This window comes from Orcinus orca, chromosome 1 (assembly GCF_937001465.1).
Source record: "Orcinus orca chromosome 1, mOrcOrc1.1, whole genome shotgun sequence".
In the NCBI taxonomy this organism is placed as follows: Eukaryota; Metazoa; Chordata; class Mammalia; order Artiodactyla; family Delphinidae; genus Orcinus; species Orcinus orca.
This window is the reverse complement of record NC_064559.1, coordinates 173,238,366-173,261,297: the sequence shown is the minus strand read 5'-3', so window position 1 is coordinate 173,261,297 and position 22,932 is coordinate 173,238,366. Positions and strand designations below refer to the sequence as shown.

The 22,932-nt window shown below is 51.0% G+C and overlaps 1 long non-coding RNA gene across 1 annotated transcript; it reads right to left on the bottom strand.

Moving 5' to 3' along the window:
* Positions 1-2,175: 2,175 nt before the first annotated feature.
* On the bottom strand, positions 2,176-6,842 carry LOC125961577 (uncharacterized). Its single transcript, XR_007472444.1, has 3 exons — positions 6,694-6,842; positions 6,292-6,382; positions 2,176-2,294 (listed from the first exon to the last, which is right to left on the bottom strand). It is a non-coding gene; the product is annotated as an uncharacterized LOC125961577 (long non-coding RNA).
* Positions 6,843-22,932: the final 16,090 nt, after the last annotated feature.

Here is a 22,932-nt window from a genome sequence, read left to right as displayed (position 1 = left end):
TGGGCCGGGGAGCAAGCCCGCAGGGTTCCCAGCTTCTGTCTGTCTCGTGGCTACGGCGCAGTGGGAGGCGTGTGACCTCTGATGTCACGTACACCTGGGGCTCGTTGCAAGACCTGGGGATTTGCCTGGAGTCCAGTCTGTGAAGAGCTGACCAGGGAGGGTCCTCACGGCACTTGGAGCAGGGAGGTGGGTGGAGTTATTTTTTTGAGTCTGCCTGCAGGCTGCGATCACAGGACCCGGAGTCAGCCCTCCCCCGAGCCTGCAGAAGGATGCATTCTAGCCCACCTTGGCTTTCTCAGGAAAGCCCAGCTCACCATGACCTGTCAGACCTGCCAGACCCTCTCCCCAGCCCTCCTTGGAACCTTCCAGCTGGAGTCTGTTTGCACAGCTGGGATGGGGTTAAACGGCTGCCCTCTGGGTCCTGAGGCCCTGGCCAAATACCCTTAGGCCACTTGGAAGTAGCCCAGAAGGATGAAAAGGGGCCTGCAGACCCGTGGATGGGGCTCGGAGTCCTGGGCTGCTCCAGCTGCTTGATCTCTATCGGGTCCTGGGGCCTCTATGAGACTTCATTTCCTTATCTGTAAAACGGAGAGAATAAAACACACAGCAGTCTCTTGGGAGAACTAAGCCTGATCACACACATGAGTAACCAGCCTAATGTCTGACACATAGTGGGGGGCTAAAAATGTTAGTTCCCTTCCGTTTCTTCTCTATCCCTTTTCTCCTGTTTTCTCACTGTGCAGAGTCATTCATTATTATTCTGATATGCATTCACTGAATACCATTGGTAGCAGGCACTGTAGATGCCATGGTGAGTGAGGCAGGCCTTAGCTCTTGAACAACATACAGCCTTGAGGCAGAGGCAAACAGACAAGGGCAATGCCACACAGCAAGTAGGAACAGACCGCCTTCTCAGAAGAGGTCCTGCTGGGCTGATCCTAAAGTCTCAGACTTTCCTGAGTGGTCAGATGCCTTCCTGCTGCCCTTCATCCTTTAAGCACTGCCTCCTCCATGAAGCCATCCAGGTTTTCACCTGGCCTCCCACAAGGTGTTGTACTAAATACTTGACCGTCCAATGCTTGGAACAATGCCGTGAGATGGGTAATATTATTGCCTCAGTTTACAGATAAATCGCTGGGACTTAGAGAAGTCAGGTACAGTGGCAAGATGTCATCTGAATTCAGCCCTGAGTCCAGGGTCCAAGCTCTTTCCACAAAGCTAACTTGCCTCTTCCTCAGGGCTTCCTTCTACCCTGGGCTCCGTCAGGGCCTCTCAGAGGAGTTATCACTGGCTTTTAATGATTTGTTGACTGAGCTGTTGTCCCCACCGTCTAGAAACCCTTCAGGAGCTGGACCATATCTGATCCCGTCTGTGACAAGGGGCCCAGCGTCCAGCTGGCACAGAGCAGACATCAATGCACATTGGTTGAGATGGAACCAGGTCAGAAGCACATCACGACTGTCTCCCCACTTCCATCGGACAGCGTCCATGATTGGAACGGTCACTCTCCACTCTGGATTCCACCCTGGCAGCATGACCTCACACCGTTGGCCCGGGTCCCTTCCCCCCTCCCTTCTTCCTGGTCCCAGGTGCTCTGGGGCTGGCAGGATGCAACAGGATAGGATGTGTGGTGGCCATACATGTCCAGACAAGCAGGCCGACCCAGGAGGCAAGGACGAGAGTTCCTGACTCACACCAAGGTGAGGGTGAAGGCCAGGGGTGGAGACACGCCTGATAAGAAGTCACACCTCATCAAGCCAGTAAGCCTCAGCAGGGCCTTGCTAAGGAGCTTCAGGAGTTGAGGGTAGGACAAAGGGCTCCGAGAATCAGCCCCCAAAGCAGGAAGGAGATCCGGCCAACTCCGCAGACCTGGGTCCCTCTGTTGTTGGCGTCCGTCCGAGTGGCTGCTTCTCTTCTCCATCAGAGCCCAGCTATGCTCAGCCCATTTGCTTGGATCCCAGCAGAGCCCGAGGCCATGGGAGCCTGGGAAGGAGCTCACCCGGGGGAGTGACTGACAGGTTGTCAGGCGCCCGACTTTTGGATGGGAACTCGGGCAATCAGACAGCAGCTGAGATCCCAGGGGGAGCTGGCCCTGCTGATGGATGCTCTGAGTCTCTGCCGTCTGCTTCTGCTCTGTCTCCCTTGCCCACCCCCCAACTCCCATCCCGCCTTCTTGTGCTCTCCTTGGTCACTGGCCAGTGGTGCTGGGGGTGGCAGAGCCAGCAGGTCCATCAAGCAGGGGATGCAGGGAGGCTGGAGCCATCAGTTCATGAATCAGCTCAGCTCTGGTGCTCCTGTCAGTGGGAGACAAAACAGCGGCATCTGGAGTATGTGCCCCAGGGGCCCAGTATACGCAGGGCAGAAGGAGGCCTCTGAGACCAGACGGACCTGGCCTCAAACCCTGATGCCACCACTTACCAGCTCTGTGACCTCGGGAAGCCACTTGACTTCTCCAAGCCTCAGGGTCCTCCTCCGTAAAATAGGGATAGTAGAACCTGCCTTGCCTAACTCACAGGTTGTTGAGAGGATCAGATGAGAGAGAGGGTTTCCAAATTGCTACCAATGGACATTCCCATTATTGCTAAGCACACAGTGGGCCAGTGGCAGAATCCAGCTCGCACCCACTTCTCCGCCTCCCTGACTTTTGTTCCTACTCTGTACTAGCATCGGTTTCAGCTTGGTTTGGAGGCAGGAGAATAGACTTGATGACCTTGAGAGTTGAGCCCCTCTGGGTCTGCTTGATTCAGTTCCAGGGGCACATGAGAACTGGGCCATTGTTGTGTTTGTTTAACTGATTAAATGACTGATCAGTGAACATGGCTCATGAAATTGTACCTTCCAGTGAATTCCTAAGCTGATGGCTAGAGACTCGCGAAGGCTGTGTGATGGGGAGGAGGCCTGTAGGAGCTCCAGCCCCTGAGAGACTTGCAAACTCTTTGGGGAGGTGGGACACCCATGTAAGAGCTATTAGCTAAAAACACAGGGCAGAGCATCCAAGATACCACGTCTGGTCTGTTAATAGTAGCATCCCCAGTGCCTAACGTACATAAGCAGCAGTCAGTAAATCCCTGTCAAACGCAGGAATAAAGAACGACCGGCACAATCTTTGTATGTTACCCAAAGCCACGGGGTGCTTCCACGCTCCTGGGAGATGTGGTGAAAACTTGCTCTGAACCTCAGACTGCTCAGCTGTTCCACGGTTGTTTGTCGCGCTTCTCTGTCCCTGCTCATGAGATGGCAACCTCTTCCATGTCGTGTCAAACCACTAGACTCACACACTGTTTTGCACTTCCCCTTTTTCTACAAAAATGTAATCGCCCTGGGAATTGTGCCATCACTTTACTGATGAGGGTGTCACAGAGGAGGGACCACTGGTTTTGCCAACTTTTACAAGTTGCCCCATTGAACTCCCTGACCTTGGCTCCCTCCCCAGCCTTCAGAGAAATGTAGTTCAGGGGGTGTCTCCATCCCCTTCCTCCCCCAACCCACAGCTTTTCCTGCAGGTAGGAGGGCTGCCAGTCTCCTTTCCCCAGTGCCAGAAATTCCAAAGAATACAATATTCTCTCTTTTTTTTCCTTCCACATGAATCTCCCAGGCCCTGTGAGTCCCCAGAGGACCATGAGGCAGGTTTGGACTCAGGGCAGAGAAGCCCCTTCTAAAGGGGCTGAGAGCTATCTAGACTGCCGAGCTCCCTGCCATGGGAGGTGAACCAGCACAGTGCAGCTGCAGAAGCTCCCCTGGGGTGCAGATGTAAATCCTCAGGTATTTATTCAACTTGGGGGTTGGATATTACAGCAGGACACTTGTTGATTCATCTAATCGGAGGGGCACCTCTAGCACTAATAAGCATCGGCACTGCTCCAGCTTTTATTACATTCATCATAGGTAAGGATATGAAGCTGGGAAGAAGGTGACCCAGGTTTATGGCCCCAGCTCTTTTACTGACTCTCAGTGTGGGCCTGCTCAAATCTCCCTCCATCAGTGGGCCTCAGTTTCCCCATTTGCACGATGCAAATTCTCTAATGGGGACTGGGTGCTTCCCTGGGGCCCTGCAGCTCTGAGACACTGTGATTTCCTGGTATCTCAAGAATAGAAGGTGATGAGTTTTTTCTGCAACAGGAACGAGTGTCAAGTTTGTGGGAAATTGAGAGTGACTGCATCTTCTTATCGCTCTGGCTCTGGGCCCAGCTGGGGCTCTGTCTGGCTGCCACAGAGGAGGAAGGGGCGCCTTAGACCCTCCTCTGGTCTGTGGAGAAAGTGAAGCTGGGCCTTGGTGTTCTGCATGCAGTGGGCCCAGCCAGGCTTCTGGCCTCCTCAGCCTGTGCAGAGACAGCACGGTGGCCTCTGCCCCGGGAAGGGGGATGGGGAGCATCTCTGTGCTGCTGGGGTCAGCTCTGCTCTTGGCATGGGGCTCATGGAGGCCACTCCTGTCTGTCTTCCTCTTGCAATGCAGGCTCCATGGGAGGATGTGGGAAAGCATGGTTCTTTCTGGCTCTCATTGAGATTGGTCCAAATATTCCAAAACTTTTCCTATCTAAGTTCTCAAAGACCTTCTTAATTATTAGTAACATTTGAAAGAAAATCAACTCCCACATGCCAGGTTCTGTTCTGGGCACTGAGGTATAGCAGCAAATAAGAAAGAAATGGCCTTCGGCTCCGGCCCCATAGTGCACCCACCACCCGCCTCTGCCAGCGTCTGGGACCCCAGCCAATTTCCCATCAAGCCAGAGCGCAGGCAGCTTGGTCAGGTGAGGCGAGATCATCAAGTGCTTCAAGCAGAAGGGATTCTGCCTTGTGGCCAGAAGTTCCTTCAGGCCTCCGAAGAACATCTAAAGCAGCGCAACATTGACCTGAAAGACCACCCTCTCTTCCCGGAGCTGGAGAAATGCATGAACTCAGGGCCGGTTGTGGCCATGGTCTGGAGGGGCCGAATGTGGTAAAGATAGGGCGAGTGATGCTTGGGGAGACCGATCCAGCGGAATCTAAGTCAAGCACAGTATGAAGGGACTGCTGCGTTCAAGTTGGAAGGAACATCATGGATAGCAGTGATTCAGTAAAAAAGTGCCGAAAAAGAAATCAACCTGCGGTTTTAAGCCCGAAGAACTGGTGACTACAAGTCTTGTGCTATTGGCTCGATCTGTGAAGGGGAGCGACGCAGCAGTCTCCTTCAGCACCGACTGATGTGTCCCTGGGCACGGCTCTGCATTCCGTGGACTTGGAAACAGTAGGATTAATCTTTCCTTCCTAAAATACTTGCCAGGAAAGACTTTGGAAACTGGGGAAAAGGAAAGAAAGATTGATAGAAGGAAAGAAAGGAAGAGAAATGGAGGGAAGGAAGAAAGAGAAAAGGAAGGAAGGAAGGAAGGGAAAGAGACAAGGGTTATGATATGAGGCAGTCCGTTCTCTGACGGGAGCTCACAAAGGGCTATGGGATCATGGTGGGACTGAGGGGGCTGGTACCAAGATGTGGTAGGTCCAGACAAAAATTCTGAAGTCTAAGCAGGAATTTGCTAGACTAAGGGAATGTAAGGAGGAAACTGGCCTCTTCCAGGGAGAAGGAGCAATGCCTGCAAAAGCCTATCATAGGGAGAGAGCAAGTTTCATTCTGGGCCTTGCCGTGGCTATTTCTTACATGTGAATGACTGGTGAAGGGCAAGGAGTAGGAGTTGGGAAGGGGAGTACAGGGCATGCGAAGGAACTGAGGCTGGCAAGAGAGGGCCAGGATCAGGCAGGGTCAGAGCCATGAAAGTGGAGGAGGCTGAATATTATCCTGGAGGCTGTGGGAGCCAGGGAGGCCTTTTAGCTGGAGTGACGTGGTTGCCTACGTAATTAGAGAAGGTGTCAGTGACGCTGTGTGGAAGATGGACAGGAGGGAGAAGAACCTGGAGATGAGTTGGGAGACTGGTTCTGTGAACCAGATGTGGGATGATGATGGATGGGCTGCAGTAATAGAAATAGGACTGGAGATAATTTGTGAGACTGAAGAGGTGGAATCAACAGAACCTTGGTTCCCATGAACTCCCATGAATTCTGAATCATTTCGTTTTCCAAATCCACTGTATCCTTTAAGCAATCCAAGTATCACATCCACTAACACAGTAATAATAAAGGAACTAATATGGAATTGTATGGGCTTTATTTGTGCAGCTTTGGAAATGGGTCTTATCTACTCACCACCCACCATGACATAATAGGAAATCAGAACTCTGGATCATCAGGAACTGAATAACTTCATCTCACTTAGTCAATGTAATCATAGCCTAAAGCAGAGAAACCTGATGTTTTAGTTACCTGAGTTGCAGCTGGTCGCCAAGATCTGGTCTCTCTCGTCTCTGGCATCACCCTGCACATAGCTGTCCACATTACAGTCAGAAAGATCTTTCTAAAATGAAAGTCGGATCTTGCCTTCAAATCCTGTGGGAGTGCCAGAGTTCCTCTCTCCCCTCTCAGCACCCTCTCCCTCAGTGGGCCTCATCCACCTCCAAGAATACCACCTATATGCTATTTATTCTCAAATACATCTCATGGTCAGAATGCTATCCTGATCTTCAGACTCCAAATCCTACATGACATCAGCCTCCCATCTACCAATCCCCGCCTCTTCTAATGCTTCCCAGCGCTGTAAATGCTTCCACCAGCCATGTGGGAATCATCCCTGGTCACCATCTTCCCTTTCTCTTACCTTCAATTTACCTGTTTCGTTCCAACTCTGCTGCCGAGGCCCCCGGCCCCCGAATCTAGACCCCTGTGTTCTCTTGCTGGGATCCCTTCAGGAACCTTCTATCTGGAATCCCTGTTTCTGTCTTGCTTCTCTCTAAGCCATTCTTCATACAGCAGCCAAAGGGACCTTTTAAAACATAAAATGGAATATGTCATCCTCCACCACCGCTCTGCTTAAAATCAAGTAGCACTTCCCACTTCTCTTAAAATACCATCCCAAGATGACAGGGCACAGCATAATCTGGCCCCTGCCTACCTGTGTTGGATTTGTAGCAAGTCAAGTTAGCTATGCTGGAACTACATTTCCCAGAATCCCCTTCACTGCATATCCCAGGTGTGCAAGGGGGCACAGAGAGGGTTTGTGGGAGATTTGGAAGGAGGAAGCTGAACAGCAGTCATATTCTTTTACGCTCGAAGTGCAGGATTCCGGGCAGTGACTGGTGCAGCCGCTAATACGGCACGGGGCAGGGCTAGCCTGCAGTTCCTCCGTCTCCTGCCACACCGTCCTTTGGCTTCTTCTTCTCGGGCCCAGGGGGGTGCTCAGCTCCACGATGAAGGGCCCCGCTTCTCCTGCAGGCCGCCGGCATAACCCAAGGAGGAGCTTTGGAGGCCCTGAGACCTTCAGGATTCCATCTTCACTTCTTTCCTCTTCGACTCTCTGCCCTGGTGACTTCAGGCCCCAGCATCAGACACAAAGACAACAGGCTCAGATAGACAGTTACGCCACCTGTTACAGCTACAGAAGGTCAGCTCCCTGTAATGAATCCCTTGTTCTTACTCCTACCAGTTCTGTTTCTGGGACTGGACCGTGCCGTGACCAATGCCCTGCCTCTCCAGGATCATCCTGGGCAACGCCCCCTCATGCTCACTGCGGCCAGCCTGCCTGGCCTTCAATTTGTGTTTTGTTTTCTTGAACATGTGACGCGCCTCCCACTCTGAGCCTTTATGTGTGCTCTCTTCTTCCTTTGTGTGTATAACGCTCTGCTTCACACTCTCTGCCTGGCCGACTCCTGTGCTTCCTGCGAATCTCAGGCCTGTTACGTTTTCTCATGGCACTAAGTACTTCTTTGTTTAATAGCCCTTAATGGTTTGTGGGTTTTTTTGTGTGTGCATGTATACATGGTGTGACCACTTCTATTATGTCTGTCTCCGCATGTAGGCAGGGCCACATCTGATAACTTCACCTCCTGTAGCCCGGCCTAGCCCTAGTGGAGTGGGCACTCCATAGCAGTTCTTTCGTGATGATTTATCTAACAACTGAATGAAACAAAGAATGAGCAGACAAAGGGGAAAAAGAAAGAAAGGGAGAAGGAAAAAAAGGATGAAAGAGAGAGAGAGGGAGGAAAGAAGGAAGGAAGAGAGAGAGAGACAGAGGAAGGAAGGAAGGGAGGGAGGGAGGGAGGGAGGGAAAGAAAGAGAAGGGAATAAAAAGAGGTCTTATTTGTTGTGCAATTTTCAGCTAAGTTACCACTTTCCCAGGAGGTTGGGTTAGAGGCCCCTCTGGGTTCCCTGCTGTCACATCCCTTCCCACACTGGATCCTGAGTGTCTCCTGCTTTCTCCTCTCCCCCACCAGACTGTAAGGTCTCTGAGGTGGGGGCTGGGTGGGAGGAGCACAGTGAACCTGTGGCAAAGGTGCTGGATTCATGGGAAGCCCGAGGTTCTCAGCCTGGCGCTCCTTCCAGGTCTTTTACCATAAACTCCCTGCTCACCCCCTGGGCTCAGCTCTTCCTCTCCCCAAAGTCTTCACTGTTACCTGAACAGTCATGCTCCCCCGGCCTCCAAGCCTTTGCATACGCAGTTCCTTGCTTGGGCTGGCCTCCCCTCCTCTATCCGACAACGTCTAGATGCTCTTCCCGCCAGCCTTCCAGAGCAGGCTCCACTCGGCCAGCCAGAGGACCGGCTGCCGGGGGCAGTGAAGGTTCACTCAGGCTGTGGGGCTGGCTGATTTTTTCCAAGGGTTTTCTTCCTCCCAAATGCTTCCCCAGTGATTGAAAGTTTTGCCTGAAATAACGAAGGTCACTGAACCAAAAAACCCACCAAAACTGAAGGGAGGGCTCAAGTCAATCCTGGATATTGTCTCCTGGGTTCTGGGGACCATAACTCCCTTCACTGCCAACACTCTCAGCTCTGCCCCTGCTGGGGTGTCCTACAACACACCCTGCCCTCCGCCCCCTCCCAACTCAGTGCCTTTCTCCCTGCACAGGCTCTGGAGTTAACTTGGGATCAGTAGTATGGCTGCATGTGGTCCAGAGTTCCAGTCCTTATGCTTCATTCATTCATTCATTTATTCACATGTATTCCTTTTGGGCCGGGCACTAGGGGTACAAGATTAAGAGTCTCTGACTAGGTGAGAAGCATGTAAACAGTCACAGCCTCGTATGACAGATGGGATCACAGGGGGCCAAAGAAGAGAGGACATGGGGGACAAGGGAGCCTTTTCCGAGGAAGTGACATCTCAGTGGATACCTGAAGGATTATAGGATTTGGCTAAGCAGAGGGGCAGGTGCTCCAGGCAGAGAGAACAGCAAGTCAGGCCCTCAAGCAGAAGTGAGGGCTGAGAGGCTGACTGGAACGACATCACAAAGGGACTTAGAGGGTCACAATGACAAACTTGAACTTTTCCCAGGGGGCAGTGGAGAGCCACTTATAGGTCTTTGTCTATCCAACTGTGAAATGGAACTAACCACCTTGCATGTGATTCTGCTGAAGAGGGAGGCCTTCTAGTGCCTCCTCTGCTCTTATCTACCTCACTGTGGAGCCTGGGCCTATCCTTCCCTGCCCGTACCCCAACCTGCCCCACGCCCAGGCCTCTTCAACTAGAAAATGAGGCACTGGGACTAAAAGCTCTGCCAGCTCTGAGATGCTCCTATTCTAGGATAATCTCTTTAATTAGTTAACTAATCAATTAAATAAGATTTTCCTGAGCACAAATGTGATGGCAGGCATTTTAGAAGGAGATGGGGATCCCCGGTGCTCTCCTGCAGGAGCTCACGGTGTGCTGGGGAGGAAGATACCCGGAGCTGTACCCATAGCACGAAGCAGAATAAGTTCAGAGCTGTGGGGGCCAAGTGGAGTGAGCAATTCATTCTCCCTCAGGGATCTGGGGGCAGCTTCAGAGAGGAGGTGGCAGATGATCTGGGCCTTGAAGGCTGCCCTGGGGTATGAAGATAGGGCCTGCTTTGTTCTGGGAGAATGAGTCACCTGGGGGGCTGAAGGCAGGAAATGAGGTCTGGAGACAGGTAGCCACCCGGCCCCTGGAGGCCCTGAGTGCTGGGCTCAGCTGTGCTCCACCTTCTGCAGGCCCAGGGGAGCCCAGAGGAGCGGGGTGAGCTCATCCGCTCTGTCTAGAGCTGACTTTGCTTCAGTGACTGGAGTCAAGATCGTGTTGTGCAAACGGGAAAGGAAGGGTCATTTTAGAGCCCCAGCTATCGGCCAGGCTGGGAGCCAGGTGCCCGAAATACGGGATCTTCCCTGTTTTAACCCTGATGAGAACTCTCTAAGACAGAAATGCTAATTTAGCTTTCACGGGAGGAAACTGAGGCTCAGAGCGGAAGCACTCTGTGTGAGGTCACACAGTGCGAAGGTGGTGGAGCCACTGTCCCTGAGCGCCTGACCCCAGAGCTCTGCCCTACCCCCACCCCCCGGCCACCCCTGACTGCTCGGTACCAGCCCTGGGATCCGACCATGACTTCTACCAGTGCCAGTGCCTGTGTCCAAGGCTCTGTCCGAGATGTTTCCGGCTGACCTCCGGGGACGGTGGGGTGTGGAAGGGAGTGAGTGTTGGAGGGCATGGGGAGGAAGTGTCCCCCATCTGTCCTGTCACTGCACACCCTCCAAGAATGGGCACCAGGCTCCCCACTGCCCTGGGTGGGAATAAACTCTTGAACTCTCCACAGAGATAACAAGTGCTATCTCCTCCCGGGCCTGAGTGTCGGCAGATGGGGCCTCTCGGGCCAACCTCCGGCTGCTTCCACCCACAGCTGTGAGGAAAAGCTGTCTGAAGATGGTGGGGGGCCCTTCAGGTTCTGCTCTCCCCTGGAGATGCCCCATCGCTTGCTTTCTTAGGGTCCATTCAGCACAGCCCCTGTCCTGGAGAGCCTAGAGTGAGTGAGCAAGACCCAAGGGAGCTGTGGGGTCACATCCCAGCTCGGCCACTTCCCTGAAATGGGGTTGTGAGCAGACTGCTTCTTTGTGCCACAGCTTCTTCATCTGTAAAATGGGGATGAGAACCCCTCCCAGGGGCCAAGTGAAACTGATGCCTGAAACAGCGCTCTCTTCGCAAACAGACAGTTACTACAAAGCAGAGACAAAAAGTGAGCCGCACAGCCTGGTCCGAATGCCCAGCGCTGCCCTCTCCAGCTGTGTGAAATTTGGGAACTCTGGGAAAGTTTTCTTCAACTCAGTGGCTTGGTTTCCTCTTCCAGAAAATGAGAGTTGTGAGTATGACACTGGTTAACTCAGACGAAGCACCCAGGACCGTGCCTGGCCCAGTGGCAGGTGATATGTAAGTATCAGTTATTTATTTTTGGTGTTCCTCTCTACTTCACCCTCTGATCGCTGGTCCTCCTGGGCCCTCCCTGCTCTGGAAAGCGCCAATGTCTCTCACTCTCCTTTTCTCCCCCTGGGCAAACCTCTCTCACACCCACACTCTCTCTCCCCCTTCAGGGGGAGGGAGGCTGGCAATCCCTTTCCAGCATGTGTGGAAGGACTGAGGCTGATGGGGACACAGGCTTTGTGGCCCAGCTTGGAGTGCGTAGCCTACATCACTCCATCTCCTACAGTGCCTGCCTAGTGCTGGAGAACAGACCATCCTTCTCCTGACCCTACAGACAAAATGCCACTGTAGTGATTCATGGACTCAGGATCCCAGAAAGCCGGGACTGAAAGGGGCCAGAAGGGGTAGCCCACCTGTTCCACATCCCTGCCCCTTGCCCCCGATCTCCTAATAGAAGGCACCAGACCTCCAATATAATCTCAGGGTAGCAAGCCTGATCCAGTGTCCCCTGCTGCTGGAACTAATGCCCAAGGAACACTAGGTCTGGGTCTCTCAGGACTGGGGGTGAGCCTGTGTCCCTTCGCAGTCACAGCTGGGCAGACCGGCTCTGAGCCTTTGCTATTTGAGGGCTGTTTTGATAACCTCTTACCATTCCTCCCCTCTTGCTAAGCCCCACCTGATCACCCCACACCCTGGGCCTCCTCTTATCTCCGCACTCTAAGCTCCCCATCCATTACTGTGCACGAGTTTTATCTGAGTCTCCATGGAACGAGATTGATTTCTATGAATAATTGGAATAGCTGGCTGGTGACCCAGTGTTGCTGCCACCAGGGTGATTGGGGCTTCAAAGCTCACATCCAGCTCTTCCCCTCTCTCCATTCCCATGGCTGTTATCTGGTCCAGGCCACCCTGACCTTTGGCGTGGATCACAGTTACAGCTTTCCGACTACTCTCCCTGCCTGGTTTACTGCTCCTTCCCCCCCACCCCATTCTTCCACTCCCAGCCATCTCCTCTAGAGCAGCCAGATCCATCTGGTAAAGCTCGAACCCTTCCCTAGGCTCGCCAATTAGGGCCTTTCTGATCCAATCCCAATTTAACTTTTTGGCCTTATGGTAAAGATTCACCCTCGTGTTCCCTAGGCGTAATCAAAGAAGGTCTTCTCCCAAGTTGCTCCCTCTGGGGGTGTCCATTCATTCATTCGTTCATCAATCACTGTTGAACACCTACCTTATCCAGGACTTGCACGGGCACTAAGAATGCAGACAGGAATAAGGCATAGACCACATGTCCTTAGGGAGCATGTGGGCTAGTGGGAGAGGCAGATGCATAAACAGGCGATCTGTAATGGAGTGAAATAGGTGAGGTGTCTAGGGAAGCACAGGGTTGGAAGGGGTGGAGGAGTGGAGTTGTGAGACCCTAGAGAGTCCTAACCCAGCCTGGAGTTAGTAGGGAAGGCTTCCTGGAGGAGGGGTCATTGACTGTGGTCTTGGAGGATGAGAAATCTGACCAGAGAGACAAAGGACATTTTCCTGTTAAACAAAGCTTACTTCTTGATCCAGACCAATTCAAATACTGCACCCTCTAAGGATTCTTCTTTAATTGGCAACACCCACACTGCCCTCCGCCCAGGGCTGGCCTCATGAGTGTGCAGCTTGTGGAGTCCCTCAGAAGAGCCCACACTTAGAAGAGCCGCATGCTTGGTTTAATCTTCTGCTGTTGCTGTCTGAAATTATTCAGAATTTCAACGATTCGCATTTTCACTAGGCCCCTCCAACTTAAAGAGCTGGTCCTGCCTCCCTCAGCTCTTGGCACTTTCAACCTTGTATTATGCTTGTACCCTCCTCCCTGAGGAGCATCTACAGTTCCTGGTGGGTCTGACTCATCCCTGTCCTCAGGGTCCAGCACAGAGGTGGGCACCAAAGAGCCTCTGTGAAGATTTTGGTGAATGCAATAAGACCCCACTGGAACCCAGCCATTTCATCAGAGCCAGGACAGCAACCCATGGGAGGGGGCAGAGTCCAGCTTGCACATGCTCCAGGAATTCAGAGACAGGAGAGATGGCTGTGCCTGGAGGTGGCAGGAGGTGCTCCTCAGAGGACCCACCACTGCTCTCCTGTCAAATGTCCTTTCTCAGCTCTCCCCGAGGTCTAGTCTCAGTTCTCACTGCACTGATCCCCTCCCGCTTCTGGGCCTCTCCCTGGGCCTCTGGGCGTAGCAGAGAGAAACTGGGAGGTAGGATGACAGCATCTTAATTTCCCTGCTAATTACAAGTGCTGGGAAGAGAGGTGCTAAATGCCACATAATTACCCAGGAGGAGACACGTGCCAGACTCCTGGCTGCTCTCAGCCCCAGGAACGTCACTTTAATGGTTTTCTTTTCTTCTTTCTTAAAAAAAAAAAAAGATAAAAAGAGTTAAGGCCTGGCTTTCTTTCTCCTTAGGCTTAGGAGTTAAAGAAAGCAGTCCCTTTCTTAAAGCCCTGTCTTTATCAGGGACCTAGATCCAGACCCTCCGCATTGGGTCTGGGGAGAAGGTCTGAGGATCGCAACTGTGTTTGTACTTGAGTTAGGCTGTGGGTGTGGGAGGGGGTGGGCAGAAGGAGGAGCCCCAGCCTTCTCCTCCCTGCTTGCCTCCTGGAGACACACACACACACACACACACACACACACACACACACACACACACGCCATGGCTTCACCTTTTTTTTTTCATTCACTTAAATATTTTTTTTACGTCTTTATTGGAGTATAATTGCTTTACAATGGTGTGTTAGTTTCTGCTTTATAACAAAGTGAATCAGTTATACATATACATATGTTCCCATATCTCTTCCCTCTTGCGTCTCCCTCCACCTTTGAGAAAGGGAAACTCGAGATGCAGTCTTCTTCAGGGTTGCAGGCATGAGGAAGCAGGGAGGGGTCCCCTGCGGGCCCCCCTGCATGGGCTCCGCCACTCATCCCGAGGGCAGGGGTGGGTGCAGTGTCACCCAGTTGCTTGGCCTCACTCCTGTGCCCTGATGCCTTGCCAGCTTCAGGCATAGCTTGAAAGGCTCCCAACAGGAAGCTATTAAGTTGATGGGCATTCTTGTGGTCCTGGATTGATACAGCGACGCTCTGTTTCGTAAAGCTGTTGTAATTTCCATAATAACATTTTCCTCTTCTTAAGTAAACTTGGACCCCAGCCCGAAGAATGTGGCTGGCTTTGCCTGGGGAATTCAGGACCTGAGATCGTGGAGGGAACACTCCCTGGAAAGGTGGGAAGGGGAAGGGAAGGCCACAGCTCCCGGAGCCCAAGGACTGGGACTCATAGGGGCCGGTGGAGTCTGGCTGAGCAGGGATCTCTGGAGACTCATAACTCAGCCCTGGGCTGGGCCATGGCCCCTCCATCCTCCTGGGTGTATCCCTTTTATAACACAGGGAGGCAGCCTAGAGCAGTGGTCAGGAATATGGACTCTAGGTTTTGATTACAGAACCACTGTATACTACTTGTGTGGTCCTGGGTAAGGCACTTAACCTCTCTGTACCTCAGTTTCCTCATCTGAAAAATAGGAATCATAAATGTACATAACTTACAGGTACATTGCGAGGATTAAATAAGATAATATGTGTAAAGTGCCCAAAAGAGTACCTAGTGCAAAGCATGTGCTCCACACATTTTTCAAAGAAGTCCACACACATCACTGTGTCTCATAGGTAGTTTTATAATTCTAAGTTTCTCAGGTGCTGGAGTCAGGGAATAATAAAATCTTGACATTTTTGAGCCAATGAGTTTAAAAACTTCTAAGATTCTGTAGTCATGGAATCAAATAATAGTTAGCAATGTGGAGTCTTCGATTTACAGAATCCTGGACTATGAAACAAAATGCTATTCACATCCTACGGTCTTCAAGATAAGCCTGACACTGACGATTCAGTGTCTGCTCCCACGTCCCCATGACCATGAGTTTACTACCTTCAAAATTTGCCTCCCGGGAAGTTAGTACTGAATACAGATCTCTTTCCTTTGGCAGCCGCACTTGGTCCTAGTTCTCTCTGAGCCACCACAGTGCATCTGCTTCCTCCTCCCAGGAAAGCCCTGAGAGACTGGGAGAGATGGAGACATCAGGTTTACCCAATGCCTGCTCTTCTCCTAGCTGCTTTCTCTTAGAACAAGGCTCTCCATTGTGTCACTGATAGGCTGCCTTGGTCTGACCGAGCCCTGCCACCTAAGGTCCCACAGTGAATACCATGTGAACTTGACCATGGCAGGGCTCAGAGGGACATCTGTCACACTCCATTATCTTTTTCTGTATATATTTTTTTCTTCCAGTTTTATTGAGATATAATTTTTCCAGGTTTTAAATATTTAATATTATTTTCAGGTAATATATATTCATAAATTTCCCCTGACATTAAGAAAAATTTCAAACTTAAAAATCAAAAGAATTATACAGTGAACACTTTTACATCACCGACTAGATGCACAAAAGTTAATATTTTGCTAGATTTGCTCTATCAGGCATCTGTCCATCCATCCCTCCCCCTCTATCCATCCATTAAGACAACTTATTATTGTGTGTGTGTGTAAAGTTTATTAATGGTACACACTTCCAAACTATTTTAAAAATCTACTAATATCATTCTATTTTTTTTATGTCCCTTTTAAGAAAATGGAAGTATAGTTGATTTACAACATCATATTAGTTTCAGGTGTACCACAGAGTGATTCAATATTTTTATAGATTGTACTCATGAGGTATAATTGACATACAGCACTGTATGAGAGGCAGGTGTACAACATAATGATTTGACTTATATACATCATGAAATGATTATCACAGTACATTTACTGAACATCCATCATCTCGTATAGACACAACACTAAAGAAATAGATAAAAAACGTTTTTCCCTTGTGATGAGAACTCTTAGATTTACTTTCTTAACTTTCATGTATAACGTATAACCGTGTTCATTATCTTTATCATGTTGTACATCACATCCCTAGCACTTATTTATCTTATAACTGGAAGTTTGTACCTTTTGACTGTCTTCATCTAATTCCCCCTTCCCCCAACCCCTACTTTTGGTAGCCACAAATTGGATCTCTTTTTTTTATGAGTCTGTTTGTTTTTGAGGTATAATCCACCTACAACACTATGTTAGCTTCTGGTACAAAACATAGTGATTTGATATTTCTGTACATTTTTTTTTTTTTTTTTTTTTTTTTTTTTTGCGGTACGTGGGCCTCTCACTGTTGTGGCCTCTCCCGTTGCAGAGCACAGGCTCCAGACGCACAGGCCCAGCGGCCATGGCTCACGGGCCCAGCCGCTCCGCGGCATGTGGGATCCTCCCGGACCGGGGCACGAACCCGTGTCCCCTGCATCGGCAGGCGGACTCTCAACCACTGCGCCACCAGGGAAGCCCTTTCTGTACATTTTTAAATGACCCTCTATCATCTTTTGACTTGGTCCAGGATCATGGTCTTTCTGGCAAGTGAGCTTCTCTGGAGCTCAACTCTTAGGGCCCATTCCAGTGAATAATTTCAGGGGTGAGCATGTGTGTATGTGGGCGTGTGCATGTATGTGCCTTTGTGGGTGCAAGCGTATAGAAGTTGGGAAGGGAGCCTTGAGGCCGGATCTCAGATGCTGAGAACACGAAGACTAAAGAGGGAAAAGAAAGGAAGTGAGATGATTGAAAGTCCTTCCTTGGGGACACTGGCCCAGCCCTCACCAGGAGCAGCACCCACTCAAGTCGTGGCACGTGCTGCAGGATGGACAAGCCCCTGTCTTACACACCTTGCAGCTGTTGTGCAGAACATCCACAGTTCCCATGATTGTTTCATCATTTCCCCATACCCACTTCCTTTTAGAAGAAGCAGTCTGCCAGTGGAAGGCCTATTAGCCCCCGTTGTTAGTGTGACCTCGAGTTGAGGGTATTTCCCCAAATATAACAGCAGGGTATCTTGGTAGGGGTTGGGAATGATACATATGACTGTCTGGTGTGTCCTGCACCAATGTGTCTGAACAAGGAGCAACTGGGGCCTAGGTCCAGTCTGCTCACAAGATACACACCTTGGCAAGGGGCTGCGTCCAACCGGAGGAAGGGGCATCTTTTTCTAACACACACACAGGTGTCCTAAGGTCTAGCAGCAAGCAAAAGGGTGGTGGAGAGGGTGACGAAATAGTGAAGATTGTAGGCCCAGGGATAAAGGGACTGAGAAGGGTAACAAATTTGTTTTGCCGTGAGAGGCACAGGGCTGATTCAAACTCAACTCCTTTCCTTGTTGAGCTTCAGTCTAATCAGGAAACGTCCAAACAGACCATGATGAGAGGCCGTGAGAGTCTGGAGGAGGGTGGGGATGAGTCTGAAGGAGGACCCTGCTCTGAGTCCTGGAGGTTAAACAGGGGCACACAGGTAGGAGAGGCTGGGAGGGGAAGCCTAGGCAGCATGGAGATGTTGGAGAATGGGGAACATGATACTGTGATTTATAAGAAATAGATATTTGGTCATTCAGATGACCAAAGTATATTCCTTGTATAATTTTGGTCTTCATCCACTGTTCTTGGTTCATAGCTCCGAAAACCCTTGGGATTTCCTGGAGGATAAGAGCAATGGGAATATCTTTTGTCATAATATATGGTTTCTTGTCCTCAGTTCCAAATGTTTCCGAGCCATCAAGGTGAAATGGGTGTCTTGTTATTCAAGATGCCTTGTTTCACGATAACTGGGTTTATGTTAAAAGGTGGCTGTTGGAAAGCACCTCAGGGTGGGGGCTGATTGCCAAGGGAACCAACTGTGTGATTATAGGGCTGGAACTTTCAGTCCCACCCCCTGATTCCTGGGGAGGGAAGGGGGCTGGAGTTTGAATCTATCTCCAGTGGCCAATGATTTAATCAATCCTGCCTAATGAAGCTTCCATAAATACCCAAAAAGACTGGGTTCTTAGAGCTCCTGTGCTGGTGAACCAGAGCACTTCCATGTGTCACTGTGTCTGGTGCCAAACTCCACGGAGGCAGAGAAGCTCCTTTGTTCCAGACCTTGCCTTACATATCTCTTCTTCTGGCTGTTGATTCATATCCTTTAATATCCTTCGTAATAAACTGGTAATCTAGGGAGTAAACAGGTTTCCTGAGGTCTGTGAGCTGTTCTAGTAAATTAATTGAACTTGAGGAAGGAAGTGTGGGAACCTCTGGTTTATAGCCGGGTGGTTGGAAGCGCAGGTGACAACCTGGGCTTGCGATTAGCCTCTGAAGTGGAGGGCAGTCTTGTGGGACTGAGCCCTTACCCTGTGGAATCTGCCACTACCTCCAGGCAGGTATCGGCAGAGCTGAGTTTGATTGTAGAACACCCAGCTGGTGTTGGAGAATTGCTTGGTGCTCTGGAAAGCCACCCGCCGCCCCCCACCATGTTGGAAATGGGTGTTAGAATCATTTTAGGAGTGACTCTTAGCACCCAGCGTAGGGCTTAGCATGAAGAAGTCCTTCAATACATATTGGATGAATGAATAAGTGATTAAATGAAGCTGTATGGGTGACAGTGAGGAGACTGGATAAAGCTGGGAGACGGGCAGAGCCTGAATCTGGAGGGCTCCCGCAGCTATGCGTGAAGATGCTCCAATGTTACTCTTGTCGATGATGGGGAGCGATTGGGTGATTCGATTTGTTAGAACGATCCTTCTGGCAAAGGTGCGGAGGTGGCCCAGAGGGGTGAGGTTGCAGCAGGGTCGCCATCAGCCACGTGTTGTCACCGCTCTGTCTTTGAGCTGGAAGCTGGGTGCGTGGGGCCGGGCAGAGCCGGCGCAGGCGCTTACTTCTGAGGGGGAAGGAAGGTAGAGCTAGGCGCACGGCTGAGCTGCCTGTGCAGCTGGAGGAGGGGCAGCAGGCGGAGGCACTTCTGGGCGCTCCTCAAGACTGGCCCTCGTGGGTGTGGGGCTCATTCTTCACTGCAGGAGCATTGCCTGCCCAACCTGAGCCTGCAGGTCAGAAGCAGCATCTGGGGTCTCTCCCAGGATAGACATGAGACAACCTCCCTCCCAGTTCCAGAGCTTGGAATCCAGTGACTGCCTAAGTTGCCAAGCCACAGCATCTCTGGACCCTCAGGAACTCCCTCTGGGAAAGCAGTGTCATCGTACTGGGTTCCGTGGACAAGGAGCTGGAGACGATGGGAGCACCTAGAACGGGCTCAGAGGGGCAAGCCTGACAGTGCTGGCAAGCAGGGATGGGCAGCTGGGGTCTGAGAAACGAGCAAAGCCTGAGAGAAGAGGATGCTGTTTGAGCCCCAGCTCTGCGAAGTGACGTTAGCCAGGACGCCACACCTCCCTGCCCAAATCTGGAGAACTCATATAGCACGGGTCCCAGGAAGGGGCCGGGAGCTCTGCAGCCCTTCACTCCTCTGATGGGGACCTGAGGCCCAGGGCTTTCTAGCTGCTTTGGAAGAGGCAGGGGAGCGAAGGTGTGTTTGGAAAAGGAGAGAAGCTGAAGCTCGCTGAGGGCTGTGGGGTGCCTGTGTCCCAAGAATGAGGAGCGGTCACTGAGCATGTGAAGGAGGCAGGGCGGAGGCTACCCAGCTGCTCTTTCTTCCTTATTTCCTGCAGCCCCGCGTCCAGAACTCCTTGATCAGCCCTCATTTTGTGTCTGTGGCCACATCTCTAACTTAGACTCCGGCTCCCTGCCCTTCTCGCCTCCCTCCTTCCCTGCCTGCACCTGGTTGCTCGCCCCTGTTCCCTCCTGAGCAACTTTCCCGTCTGCCTTCGGAATGCCCACCGGCCCTCAGCTCGAGGGCTTCCCCTGCCCAGCAGCCCTTTCCCTTTGCTGCCCTCCCTTCCTGCTTCACCTTCAAGCCCGGAGCCATGTCTCTCCCTTCTTCTCTCAGGAAACTTTCTGTTTCACCTTGAATCTTTTTTGTGCCTGGGAGATTGGAGTCCGAGGGCCCGGTTTAAACCCCCGCTCTGAAGAGGGATGTAAATGTGGGCATAGTTCGTATCCTCCCAATGCCTCCATTTCCTATTTTCTAAAGTAAGGATATATTGGGAGTTCCCTGGTTGCCTAGTGGTTAGGATTCCGGGCTTTCAGTACCGTGGCCTGGGCTAGGTCCCTGAGATCCCTGGGTTAAGTCCCTGCTTGGGAAACTGAGATCCTGTGGCACGGCCAAAATAAATTTTTTTTTTAAAAAAAGGATCTATGCCTTTGAGACAGGGCGTCCATCTGTCCTGACATGCCTGGGATGGCCCCGGTTTATGCCTATTGTCCTGTGTAATTAATAGCGCCCCCTCACTCCCAGAAGTGTCTCTTTGTATGATAAATTATACGTTCGCCCTACTCCTGAAGATCTTATGAAGATCAAATTAGATAATCCCCTGAGATAATCCGTGTACAGTTTCTGAGCAGAGTGCCTGGCATAGAGTAAGTACTCATTAAATTCACTTTTCTTATTTTGTTCCCCACAGACTGAGCTCTTTGAGGGAGAGACTCTGTCTGATTCAGTTACAATTACCAAATGAGAATGGCCAATTATCTGAGAATTTAGAGCATAGTCAAGTCCAATAAACACCAAAGTGATGCTGAGGGTGACCTTGTCTCTCTCTCACAGCTCAAAAGCCCGTCAGCAACGTTATCACAACCTCCTTTGGGCACCATGCTGTGGCCTGGGAGCAGGGGAGAGCCACACTTCCTGTGCACCTACCCTGCGTGCTCTTTCTTTGGGGTGTCAGTGCATCCTCACGTTCATTGGAAAGGTGGGTCTGATGCTCCAGGACTGTGGCCATAAGAGTATCTCTGTTTTAGGATGATAAGAAACAGGGCCGGGAGTGGGGAGAGCTGAAACCGAGGAGTTAGCAGAGAAGAGGGGGCTCAGGGTTTATGAGCCCCAGCAAAGGAGTCTGTGTGGTGTTAATCTGGCTAGAGACGTGGGCACAGTCAAACCTGTATTTTGGCAAGATCACTGGCCCTTTTGTGGGGGATGAACTGGAGGGGTGCGAGACCACATAGGAGATGATGAGGGCAGGGCCAGTGAACTGGAGACATGTCTAAGGATGTCTAGGGTAGTGTTCAACACGATGCCTGACACACACTTGTTGGTAATATTGATTAGTAATAGTACCATTCATTATCAACATAATCATAGGAAGAAGAATAATAACACCTATTTATTGAACATTATGATGCATGATGTAAAGGGATTTGCCCACATCGTTTCCTTTAATCCTCATAACTATCCCATCAGGTTGGTGCTATGACTAACCCCATTTTACAAATGAGGAAATTGAGGCCCAGAGAATTTTGATATCTGGCCCAAGGGCACACACAACTGAAAAGAAACAAATTCAGGATTTCAAGGCACAGCTGTTTAACTCCAGAGCTAATGCTTTCTTCAGCCTCCACACCAACTGCCTTGGAGGAATTTCTCAATTGTCCTGAGCATCGAGGAGAGGGACCCAGCAGAAGCCCATGTCAGCTGGCCCTGGAGGAGAGAGGGAGGGTAGTTTATAGTGTAACAGGGTCGCTGAGTGAGACGAACTCTGAGGGAAGTATCCTGGCAGCCTCTGTCCTCGAAGTCACCTTCCACCGATACAAGCCAAGGCTGACCCAGAAAGGGAGGGAGAGGAAGGGATCTCCCTGCTGCAGGCTTTGGTTCCCTGAATGCCTCCAGGATCACCTGTCTTCCAGTCCCAGCTACAAGCGATGGACCCATCCAGCTTCCTCCAGAGACCACCATCTCTCTTCTAATTGGTGGAAAATTGGTTGCTGTCAGGAAATCACCGATTTTCCACCCATTACTGGGGGACCAGGGCTGTGTAGCTGTGGGGGACTCTGGATGGGAAGCAGATGCTGATTAGGCCTTGCAGTTAACGATCAGGTTCGTGGACCTCCTCAGGCAGTCCTCCCAGACTGCTTATTAACTCCCTGCGAAGACCCGTTGGATAGGAGATATTGGTTAAATGGAACGCAGGGCCACAAAAGAGTTACTATTCATTAGGCTTTGGTTGTGGGAAGGGAGGAGAAAGGGAAAAAACTGTGGCCTCAGTCCAGGAATGTTAAACAGCCCCATAAGTTGGCAGAGAACTTTATAATTGCTGCTATTAAAATATATGTATTTATATAGGTGATTTGTTGGAGGAAAGAATCTCGGCATTCAGAGGAGATCCCTGCTAAGATCTCACCCAGGACTAAGTTGTTAGGGACTAGATATTAATTAAGGCTGAGGGCTCCGATCCCTTCCTAATTAGCTCACAGAATATAATTTGCCTACAAATGCTACTGTTACAATCAACTGGAATTTGTCTGGGGCTTCCCTCCAGCTGGATTGGGTGAGCTTTACCCCATCATTCGAGCAGAGGGGAGTGGAGGGGCAGGAGGTCTGGGTTCCACTCCCACCCCTGTCCCTGACTTGTGAGGAAGGGGTTTCTTTCTCCGGTTTCCTCACCTGCAATGAAGGGGTAGAAGGGGAAAGGGGTAGCTCAGGGATACGCCTGAGAAGCTCTTCTCACCAGAGACGTTCTGAGACCCACCGTATCGGTAAAGATGCAGTACTGGCCTGAGGTGGAGAGTACATTGATGCCAAGCTTCCGCAGCCTCCACAACCCAAGAAACACAAAGGCCTTGCCTAGGGCAAGTCAGGGAGCGCTCTTACGGGGCCAGAACTTTAACTGCCAATAGGGCTCTTTTCTGAAGATTGGGAGATGAGGGCATTCGTCAGTCTCGGTGACAGGCAGCACTATACAGCCAGCCCTCTCACCCAGG